The sequence below is a fragment of the Haemaphysalis longicornis genome, unplaced genomic scaffold (genome assembly GCF_048455015.1).
Source record: "Haemaphysalis longicornis isolate Haplotype H1 unplaced genomic scaffold, Haemaphysalis longicornis Haplotype H1 scaffold_32, whole genome shotgun sequence".
Lineage (NCBI taxonomy): Eukaryota > Metazoa > Arthropoda > Arachnida > Ixodida > Ixodidae > Haemaphysalis > Haemaphysalis longicornis.
Window position 1 is genome coordinate 1522402 of NW_027526343.1, and position 12269 is coordinate 1534670.

A 12269-nucleotide genomic window follows, 5' to 3' on the forward strand; every position below is an offset into this window, starting at 1 on the left:
AGGAGGAGATAAAGAGGAGCGAACGGAGGGGATCGAGGATAGACTTGGGGCGACCGTCTCGCCATTCGGACGCAGCCCTAGGAGCAATCCGAAAGCGCGTCCCTCCTAAGAGCCCGCACACGCTGCCTCCGTTTGCTGCACCGGTCTACTTTTCGAGCCCGCCGAGCTACCTGTCCTGCCCGGCCTTCCCTTCCTGACCGCAGCCTTCAGTCCAAGCTCGCCGAACTACCGGTCCGGTACTGCCTCCCGTTCCTGCCCTGAGACTCACCGCGGAGACCTTTCGAGGCACCGGCCCCGCACTGCCTCCATCTCTTGGCCCCGAGACCCAGTTGGCCCGTCGGCGTCCCGTCGTCGATTGACCACCCCTTCAACCCGAACGATTCCGCCCAACCTGGTGAGGAAGCCGGCAACACTGAGGCACCGTATAAAACTAATTGTTAATGTTTTTCACCCGCCTCAGTGTGCCTCCTTTCCTCTAAGCTCTGCGTGGACCCACTTTAATATAAGTTGTGACTAACCAATTAACAAGCGTCACACTAGCAATTGCATTTCATAGACGGAAAAGCGTTCGCAGATGCGTAGTCATTCCGCTGACCGCTGTGCTAGTTCACCCAGCGCGAAAAAGTGCTTCCTGCTCTCTTGTTTTATGCTGTACTGTAAACGTTTCAGTTGATTTCATTTTCTTAGTACCTATATTGAGTTGGTTGACTTTTCCCGCATTCAAGTGGCCTTACATTTTTCTACTGGCGTAGCAGTCAGCGAAGCGTCGCATGTGCGTTTGCGCAGCTCTTGTGTGGAGCGACCTGGACTTGGATCTTGATACAGTGTACCAATTTACAAACTAAAAAAACATACATGCGTTCGCTCACAAACGTTTCGTGGCTTAGTTCCACCTGAGCGAACGAACTGCGACGACCTGTCGGCGGCCGACGGAATAAACGCTGGGCTTACTGACTCAGTAGGAGGTTCGCCGAGCCCCGCAGTAGCACAGTCAAGCCAAGTCAATTCCTCCAGATGTCATACCAAAACGCCGCAGAAAATGGGCGAGGATGCAGAGAGAAGGAAAGCATTTTCGAATTGATTTCTCTACTAAATAAATTCGCGTAAACACACTCAGAGTGGTCGAAACATGACCTATGGAAACCGGACTACAATTAGAGCTAGTACTCCTGCAATGTTTACAAACCACTCCAGTGTCTCTTTTATGCTGTTAGAAATGCCAGAATTAAACACCTCGGAGGCACAGAGATCCAACCTGGGAGACCCCGCGACCTGAAGCGTTTGGTTTGGGGACCCCAGTACCGGAGCCGAATTCTCTAAAACGACGAGGCGTCGTTTTGAAACGACAGATGCAGCGCCATGCAAATGCATGTGTTCTGGGGTTGGGGCCGTCGCTTTGGGGTTACCCGCAGGGGCAATCACCGCAGAAAAGCGCTGTGGCAAGGGCTCGAAGTGACACCCACTGCCCCCCCCCCGTCGTTTCACTTGTCGCTTCGCGCCCTTGCCACAGCGCTTTTCTGCGGTGATTGCCCCTGCAAGTAGCCCCAAAGCGACGGCCCCAACCCCAGAACACATGCATTTGCATGGCGCTGCATCCGTCGTTTCAAAACGACGCCTCGTCGTTTTAGAGAATTCGGCTCCGGTCTCTTCTTAGCTTTTACTGTGCAACTGGTGGATTGTTGTACCGTTAAACGTCCCTGTTATGCCGTACGGCGAACTATCCAATTAAAAAAAAGTTGCCGATGACACATACTATGAAGTGGTGTGTGGTAGCATGGTCACCGGTAGATATTGGCCAGCATATTTCTTTTTCTCACTTCATTCGTTCAACCACTTAATTTGGGACTCGAGGCCGTTTTGAGGCACCGTTGCAGATCATTTGACAAAATTTGTACCGCCTTTTATATCGCTTGCCTATGTGCCCGTCGTCCATCCTGCTGACGGATTGCCATTTGTATTTTAGGTTTGTCCTTTATATTTACAAGGATATGTTTCCTGAATGGGGAGCGATTGGCCAACGTTTTGTACTTCACCCCTTTGGAACGAGGGAGATGGGTTATTTTTTCGGATTTGCTGCAATGTGCTTGTGTTGGGCTGCCCGTAGTTACAGTTGCAACAGAGACTAAACAGCTTCGGAAATTGAGATCGTTGGGTGCCTTAATGGATCCCCCTCTTGGTAGGTTGTTGCGGCGGGGTTTTACCCTCTATTTATTTTACAGAGATTCTTGGAGGTGGTGTTCCAGGATGGTGAACTGAATGCTGGGCACTTAGGTGCTTTCGGCGCCGCTCTTGTGGTGGAGCTCCAGCAATGCTGCCGGGCTTATCTGGACTGGCCCGGTTGCACCCTGGGGATGCCGCTTTGTTACGGCTGCTCCCCGAAACGGCCGGACGTGTGAGACTCCTCGTGGCACCATTGATGATAAGTTTGCGGCTCTATTTATGAGCTCTGAGCTCATCGGACTTGCTCATTGACTGTCAACTGCGGACTCTGAACTCTGCGCCCGGTGGACTGTTGGAACGGACATGTGTTTGGTGTTGGCAGGGAAGCGTCGGGGCTGTTGGGCGTGCTTAACTGTGGGTGACCTTTTGGACGGTATTCTGTTCCTACTGCTGGACATTATGGTCGTGGAATGTGAGGGTTGTGGCGTGGTTGGGGTGGTTTGTTGGGACTTCTTGGGACTTCATTGTTATTATTACTCTTTTTTTGGGGGGGGGAGGGGGGGCTGTGCACTGCACAATGTGCGTCTTTTTTTTCAGTGATGCCTGGAGGGCTTTTGTGTGGTATGGGAGAATAGCGGGGTGTAGGGGGTTGTGTGCCGTGTGTGTTATCTGAGGCGTTTCCTCTCTTTGCATTCATGAGTCAACTCCGTGCGCGTGGTGTAAGTTGCGTTGTTTTCCCGCCGAGGAAAGCAAAGGCCTGAGTTTTTCTTTATTTTTCTTTCCTTTTTTGTAATCCATTGGCTTTTCTTCCAAAAAGTTTTGGAGCCTCGGTTTCCAGTTTTTTTTAATTTTCTAACGGGCAATAACCTGCTATAGACTAGCTGGTGCAGGGTTATTCCCGCTATGGTTAGGGGGTTTTTAGTTATGTAGCGAACATGGTTTTTTACTTTTTTTTACAAAATACTGGGAAAGTTAGACAGGCAAGTGGAAGAAACGCATTCGCCACACACGCTGACCCCCGCGCGCGAGGAGCCGTAGGTCACCGTCTGACGTTGCATCGCCACACGCCAGCTGTAGCAGCAACTTCCGCGCGCGCACCTGGATGCCTTTGCATTCAAGATGGGTAATGACCCTGTCCCCTATGAGCGAAGTGCTTTCTCCGGTGTCCAGCAGTGCCTTAAACTCCCGCACGCGACTGCGAGGTCGAGAAAAGCAACAGATGCCTTCGTCAGTACTCCGACTCTGTGTGCAGTTGGAGCGGTGGCGATACTTGCCTCTTGGTTGCTTTGATCTGCCGCCGGTGCATTCACCGACGTCTGGTCCCGTTTCACTGACCGACTGGGCAGAATGGCGCAGTGTGACCGACCTGGCGACATTTGCAGCAGGGGAAGATGCTCCGTGCTGCGTGCTGCGAAGTTTGAGGCTGCTCGGGCGCTAACGACCGACTGGCCGCGTAGGTTGTTCGTGAGTAAGTGTTGTGCGGGTGCAGCCAAATGCGGCAGCGCCGAGCCCACTGGGTGCGCGTTCGCCGGCCTATCTTTTGACCGATTTGTTCAGTGCTCTACGGGCGTGGCTGGCAGGACCTCCGGCCGTAGAGCCTCCGCGTAGTGCAACTCATACGAGTACGGGTCCAACGCTCGGTCCCTGAGATCGGTCCCTTGCTGGCTGGGTATAAACGTAGAGCCGTGCTCGGTTCGTCCGCTCCCCGTAACGCCGCGCCAAGCACTGCATAGTTGCAGTGTTTCCACGGGAGGCGGCGGTGGTCGATACGCGCGTCCAGCCGCGACTGCTGCTGGCACACGGCTAGGTTGGGCCGCCAGCTCGTTGAGATCCCCGCAATTGCACTTCCTCAAGTAAGGCAAAGGTTGGGTGGCACTGCCTGACGACCCGATCAACCCGCTTCGAGCTCGGCGCATGGGGTTCGGCTTACTCGTAAAGCTCCTGCAGCGCACGGACGTACTCGACTTTCGATTCATCCGGGGCTTCATTGCGGTTTCCAACTCCCTGAGCACCCGCGTAGGTAGTCGATGGGCAGGAATTAATCCCTGAACATCGTTCGGATGTCCTCCGTCGTGCGCCCTGTATGGCCTATCAACAGATACCACCGGGCTGCGGGCAGGATTCTGCGCATCACCTTAGTCTCGCTGATGCCGGCCGCATGCCCCTATTGGCTCAGAGCCCGCTGTAAAGCGTTGGCGGTTGAGTGATCGTCATAACCTCTGTACGTCGGCACAGGTTGCTGCACCCTGGGAGCGGGGGAACGTGTCGCCTGAAGCGGGAGCTGCATAGCGCTAGCGACAGTGTTCGCGAAGGACGCTGCGACTGCAGAGATTGCTTTTCTTAGGTGCCTCTGCGGGACGGCTGGCACGAGAGGCGCGCTGTGAGCGGCTTCAGCATCTGCTTAGGCCCGGCGCCTGGGTCTGAACGTGCGGCGTCGCCTGACCTAGAGTGCTCATGGAAACTGGAACCTTCACGGATTCTCGTTGTCCCGCAAGCCGCGGCTCCAGTTGCGGAGGGGTCGTTGAGAATGGGGGCCCGAGCTGCTGTTGCTGCTGCGAAGACGCTGTTGATGCAGGGCATCGCGGGGACTCCCGGGCATGACCACAAAGGTCAACCAACAGAATCGAATCCGCCAAATTGTAGTTGTGTGACATGTTCCTTTTGGGAGCTAGCGAACCTTGAATTCGTCTGAAGACGAGCCCTATGTTGGGCACCAAAATTCTGGCCAACAGGAGTCTTACGGCGCCCTAGCTTGCGCTCAAGACGGCCGCTAGGCAGCTCCACTTACCTCCGCCGCGGAACGCCAACTGGCGTAGCGGCAGCGAACAGCAAGGAACACACAAGACACAACGGAAAGGCCAAACACGCGTTTATTGGGTCCTCAATAAAGTAGTTCGACTCTTCGCTCATCCTGACCCAGCCGAGTGCCGAAGATCAGGAGAAAGGGGCGATGGGGGAGACAAAGCCGCAGCACTGGTACTCACGTCTGTGATATCTAACTTCTCGACACAAAAATGCCCTTCCCTTGTCCCGCGCACCCGCGCACCCTTCTCTGGACTCCGCTACACACCGGTGACTTCAGAAGGGCCCGCCGCGCCACCGTTTTGACGTGCCTGCGCCACGGCGAGCAGCCCGCGTCCGCCGAAGAGAGAGAGGAACCTTCACCTCTCGGCCCAGCGGTGGGCTGCGGAGAATGGGGAAAGTGCCGGGGCTCTGGGTTTCCCACAATTTGCAGTGCAAAAAAACCACATGGGGACTATGACACGGTGTGTTTTTTTCTGGGCAACATATCACTACTAGGAATAACCAACAAGCCCTGTAAACAGGTTTACTATGTCGTAGAAGTTCTGCGATGATTCTTCCATATCGCAAAGATTTCAACGACAGATAGAGGACGTTTTATGATGCATCCTCGATATCATAAATGTTTCAACTATATGTTGAAATTCTCCGACCTCGTATAGATTCCATCCGAAATATTGTAACGATGTTGATTAATTTCCAGATGACATCTTTGATATCGCAAGTTTTATGATGAATAGCTTAAGGTCTGCGATATGTCTTCGAGGTTGTCGTTAAGACATGTGTGATATCGTATAAACGTTCTTGACATGCCGTGCAATTTGTGTGACATTTCGTAGATATAGAACGGGACGTCACTAAAGCACTGCAACGAATCACAGATGTAAGAGATGGTTATAACATTAGCTATCTAGTTTAAGATATCTGCAGTGCCTGTTGTATAATATGGCACAACATATACCATGTCGTATATGTTGCATGTAACGCGCCATCGAATGCATGCATTAAAAACTATTTTTGTCGTACACATTAGGTCTCAAAAACAGAACGGCGAGAATTCTAAAGATATGTCGATGTTTTCGCACTCAGAAATCGCCGTCTGATTGAGGTAGGCATGCGGCACGTATACAATGAACACTGTACATACTATCAAATACGTGCCTTTACCACGTATGTTCCGTAACGAATTTATCAACTAACTCGAAGTTGCAGGATAAAGACAGCTAATTTTCCATGCGCAGCGATCTAGAGACAAAGTCCTAAATCATGCGGTCCGTGTTCGGAGCGAACACGCGGCGTCATTGAGCCCCATCCACAGTTATTTTTTCTCATTTCCTCTATTTCCAGCCCCGGCATGATGCAGTCGACCTTTCCTTCTGAATTGATTGATTCATTCATTGCTGTGATTTTCAAACCCTATTTGCCGACATATTGAAGATACGTACGAGCCCAAGTCATCAAGTAAAGCCATTTTTTTTATGAACAAAACATTAATGTACAAATCTACCATAATTACTGCTTTTTTTCTCACCTGCAACACAGGAATGTCAATAAGGTTCAGCCACTCTTCTGTGTTTATGTCACAGGACTGGAAATATGTAACGAATAAAAAGAATGGCTCATGTGCATGGAGCCCTGTCGGCCGTTAGAACCGGGCGACAGTGTACCTGGGAGCGGAGACGCGTCCCTCTTGAACGTTACTCCCAGTTAGTAAAAAAGCTCACGAAACCTGCAAAGGTTTGGACAAGCTGCTTACGCGGGAGGTTCGCGTTTGAACCCATTCCCATTTCACCCGCCCCGCTTGTTCCCTTCTGTATCAACCCAGCGCAAAACCACCTTCCCGTTTTGCCCCTTTCCACTCGGCCCGTTCCCATTTGAACCCCATTCCCATTTACTCCTTCCCGTTTGTTCCTTCAGATTTCAACCCGGCGAGAACATGACCGTTTCGTATTTTCCTATTTAGCCCGTTCCCTGAATAACATACCCGGTTTATGAACTGTTGTAAAAAACACTTTGATTTATTTCCGTTTGTTCACTGCCGTTGCGATAGCTACTCAGTACAGCCAGAGTCCTTGACTGCTTTTCAAACCTGGGGTTCACTTTTTGAATCTACAGACGACGACATTTGGTTACAATTAAAGTCATACCAATTAACAAATCTACAAAATTTACACGAAAACAGCGAAATACCTAAGCTAAACGTATTTAGGTCGCGAGGGTCTCCCGGCGTCCTCCCTCGTTTGCTCTCGTTCGGGCGGCTGACCCACATCTCTAGCTTCTTTAGATTACCCCGAAAACCCGAGACACTTAAGTTTTATTACATCAAAACGACGCCATCATGGCCGTGTCACGCAAAAGTGTGATGAGGGGCTACTAACACACACGGCTACGTCAACCAAAGGTTTGTACACAAACAATTATTTTATCCACACTCCAAAGCTATCTTTAACTCAATCTTCAAGGTATTCGTGAAAGGACGGGTAAATAACTCATAAAAACCAACTGACCCATAGAAACTCCGACAGCTGGCCATCGACCCTCGGGGGGCCTCTAAGAATTGTTCCTACGACGCACGCCGAAAATATGTTCAGCGCCGAAGACATTCCCGGCTTTGTCAACCAGGCGTGTCCATTACAAAAGGAGCTGCAGTCCCTCGTCACATATATGCGTTGTAGCGGTGACACTGAAGACCTGTTACGAATTTGAACTTCACTGCGCACCTTGGCCGGTGCAACGTTTCCAAGCACCGCGGCGGGCCTTTCTCTATCTATAGCCCCACGAATGACGCCGCATCGAGGGTAACCCAACCGGCCAGGACGCAGCCGTTCGTTGCATGCTCTATTGCGAGAATAATCCCCCGCAACTAGAGAGACATTCCGCCGACGTCACAAGGTACCCTCGGCGTCGTATAGACCTGAGACGACAAAGGTGCGGCTCCCCCCAAAAGGAAACCACCCTTCCCTGGCTGGGATTATTTTAAGTGCGAATGCACTTTATAAGCGACCCCAAACCATCCACCGCCGGCGGCGGCGGCGGCGGCGTCGGCGGCGGCGTCCGCAGTGCTCCTCTATATTTAAAAAAGAAACAGCATCCGGCGCCAGGTTTCGATCCGAGGACTTTGCGGCCGCAGCGCGACGCTCTACCGACCAAGCCACGGACGCGACGCTGATATCAGTGTTAGTGACGCGCCTTATATCTTTAACGCATTCAAACTACGTCGTCAGCGGCGTGCGTTGGCGACTCAGCGGCGTTATAGCGGCTTGATAACTGCGTGGTGTACACGTGATACTACAAACCCGATGGAAGAGATGGAAGAGAAGGCGGCGAGGCGGTGGGCTGCGGGGGCCGAGCGCAAGCGCCGCAAGCGGGCCGACAACCGTGCATTCGCACTTTCACATTCTCCCCCTCGGGGAAATGCGGGGGAATTTTTATCAGCTGTTCGCGCTACCCGGCTTCCCCAGAAAAACGATGAAACGCGGAAAGCGCTTCCCGTAGTACACTATACTTCAGCGGTGCCTGACCAAAGAAGCCGCGCAGGATTTTATACAACAACAAAAACGCAGGAGAGAAAATCGCCGGCGTTCTCGCAAAATGTGTAATTGGCTGAGTTAAAACATTCAATCATTCTATTTGCTTTTTTAAGTCTCTCGATGGACATCTTTCATCTATAGATCTTGCACCCGAAGACAAAGCTACGCTCCGAACAGTGAGCATAAGAGCGGCTGCTAAATAAATTTCAGCCACACGTACGGACACCAACTGCATAAAAACCCAATGCGTGCATTGTTCAAGATACTGGGCATCTTTCTAGTACTCTTTCGCAGCTACAAATATTTTGTCAAGAGAGCAGTATCGGCATAAGACATTCTGAAACTTCTATCGGCCAGAAATATTGGTCGATTCCTGAAAAATTGCTGCATACAAGTTTAGTGCATGGCCCGTTGCTTGTAAGCACATTTTGGGGAACGTTTCGAAGACGATAACGCATATTTTCGGATATTTAAATTGGTTGGAACGATGCGGGTTGAAATGAGCAGGGCCCTTTGGGAGCGTGTTGAAACGGGAAGGGCGTTTTGGGAACGGGCTGGAACAGGAAGCGCCCAAACGGGAAGGTCGTTTAGGGACCGGGCGCACGCGGGACGGGTCAAGCGGGAAGGGCATTTCGGGAGTGGGTTCAAATTGGACGGGGTCAAACGGAAATGGGTTCTTTCGGGCTACACCCACTTACGCACCCGCATTGAGGACGCTTAACGTACGAGAATCTAGAATCATCTCATTAGGCACCATTTTGAAGGTACAGGACGACAGGCGGTAGAGTACATACTCATATTGCGTGCTGTGGGCTTATCGAAACAAAATTCAGTTTTTGTTCAGCCTGCTATTCTCTCAATGCTTTTAAAGGTGGCATAGTTCGGACACAGTCATTGTGTTATTTATTACTTTCAATTGTGCCCTGGTGAAACTATGTGCTGTTTGATCATAATCAGTTAAATATTTTTATCTATGTACAGCTGAACAGACATAAATTTAAATATGGGCAGGTGAAGGCTCCACAAAAGAAGTACTTTTCTATTGGAAAGGCTTTTGAAATCAAGCAAAAGCTACTATAGACAAAATTCCTCAACTCATACTTATTCTTGAGAGGAGACAGTATTAAAAGTTCGGTACTGTTTAAAACAGTCCTTTTTAATGTGATCCTATTGGTGGAAAATGACGAATCGGTGTACAGGGTGCTCTCTGTTTTTTAAATGTGTGGTCAGCAGTGCATTGTCAATAAACCAATTGGGGAACTTCCCTTCTGCTCCTTGTTTATTCCGTGCAGTTGAGCTATAGCATGCTAGAAATGTTCTCCAAATCCATCCCCAATCATACGTGTGATGTCGTCTTGCCCACAGTCACATATATGAGTTCTCTGTATTCAAACAAACAACCCAGGCACCTGCAATAAATGTCCAAAGCAAAGTCACTTCTTCCCCAAAAAAAAACACAATTGAAGCTAATTAGCCACTGCACTTGTTGATCTGCAACTATATCCCTGTTGTACATTTGCATTGAGAAATTGGTAATAACTTGCTTTGTGTAATCCGCCGCGCCTCTTCTTTGAAATGTGGTTCTTCGCTACGTTGCCTTCTGTGGCGTTGCAGGCAAATGACCACATTTTTTGCAAATAACAGGGTGTAAATCCCTACTGCCGCCTTACCTTTTTTCTGTCACACCTCTTGAAGGAGTTTATGGGTAAGCATGTTTTTGTTGGTATGCTGTACTTGATAAAAAAGTGCGTACACGTTGTTTGTAAATGTCCTCGTAAGGTGCCCCCGCCACATTTCCAGTTTTTCTCGCGCCCCTGCAACGTGCTTTCGCTGCACATGTTCTTTTGTGAGCGTTGCTGCGCTTATTGTCAATTGTGTGAACTTGCTTCTAAAGTTCAGTGTTTCAAACAATCCCTTGTTTTTAGTTACCATTGTTTGCACACTAGGTTGTAATCGATGCCCCCTCCTTTTACATCTCCAATGCGTTACTCCCTTTTCCCACCCCCGCAAACAGCACGTGTTCTGGTGTCTGCCGCAGGGCACGACAATTTACACCTGCTGGTGCTCGTACTATTAGGTTGACCTCTCGGGCAACCATACAGTAACCCCAGATTAGAATGGGCAATATAGACACATGCTTTTTCCTAAGTGGCAAGGTGAACCAACAGCATATGATCAGGCCGTATTAAAAATGACGCTAAAAACCATCAGTGCTGGCTAATACGTTCACAACAGGACAAAAACAGAATAGTACATATTATTTTCAGTGAGATTTGCCGGCTTTGTTCAACGACCGGCACCTTGTGCCTTCAAGGTGATGGTACTGGCGACTCCGCCGACCCTGAGCCCCGACATTCAAGTTGTGTCCGACCATAGAAATAAGTTTTAAGACGAAAGGTACAAGCCCCCAACTGCGGCTGTCAGAGCCCTGGCGAAGCTCTGGCCAACAGGCTGTATACTTATATATCCGGCAGGGAACTCTGCGACTTTACTGAACATCACGGTAAATATTGTTAACGAAGAAAGTGCTGCGGTTGGCTATTTTTGTATGCTGTAGTCTAAAAATGTTTAAATAAACTTATCGGTCCCAAACAAACACAACTTTTCACTGCTACCTGAGCTACCATTCTCCAAATCCCTCAACAATGCCCGTTTTCCAGCCATTAAATCTGCAGACAGGTGTAAACGGGATAACACAAAATCAATGGTTCTCATTGCTAAGTTTATCCAGAGAGTGGTGGGCCAAATTTATAAAGCGCAAAATACCATTCTCCAGGGAAGTTCTTGTTGAAGTCCATTCAATCTTGATTGGTGATTTTTATATCAACGTAACTACCCATAGAGGTTCCACCACTTTTGAAGACGTCATATCTGTGTTTTATCTGAAATTAAAACCAACTCAGACTTGGTAGATGGCCTACGGAACCAAAGTGTTAAATTAGTCAGACAAAACACTATCCGTACAGAGAATAACGAAATAAAAACAACACGTCATACAGACTTTCGGCCGTTGCAGCCTTCCTAAAACTGTTAATGCCGGCTTTGTGGGTTCTGATATCGGATCGCGTGCTATTTATTCGCGCTGGTGTTTTATGCGATCTCGGTAATGGCATGGCAGTTCAACATGTCGGGGAAAACTCACGCATGTCAAGTGTTGGCAACATGTCCACGGGACAGAACACTGCAAAGCCAGCAGCGTGAAATGCCCTAATTACGAAGCACGCCATCCAGTCTACTCTGCCACCTGCGATAGGTTGAAATTTGAGAAACGCATCACTGACGTAAAAGTAAGGAAAAGGATCTTTTCCTCACAATAACGAAAAAGACTGGCCAGTTTTGTTGCACCAGGGTACACCGATCCGTCTCTCCGGGGCCGGGGCGGCGTCTAGTATCGGCAGGGACGCAGTCCCGCTAGGCGGACTTTGTCTTACCTCTGCTCCTCAATGAGTTGCTCTCTGCAGCACAAACCAGCGCCCCAACTCAAGCAGAGCCTGCAGCGGTGCCGGTGGCCACGGACACCAGGGGGGTGATGCCGCTCCTTCTGTTTCAACACCGGCAGAGCTCAGTACACTTGACGGCTCTGGAAGAATGACCACAGGTTGGCCCGCAGCAGCTCAGTGAAAGCCACCTGACAGTCAAAGGGCAAACGTCAACGATCAGTGGTCAAACTGCCTGCTATTCAACTCCAATTTCTGGCGACAGTGAACGAATACCTCATGAAAAAGCTTAGCACTACACCCCAACCGGTCATCATCATTGTCCTCGGCTTGGAAACGC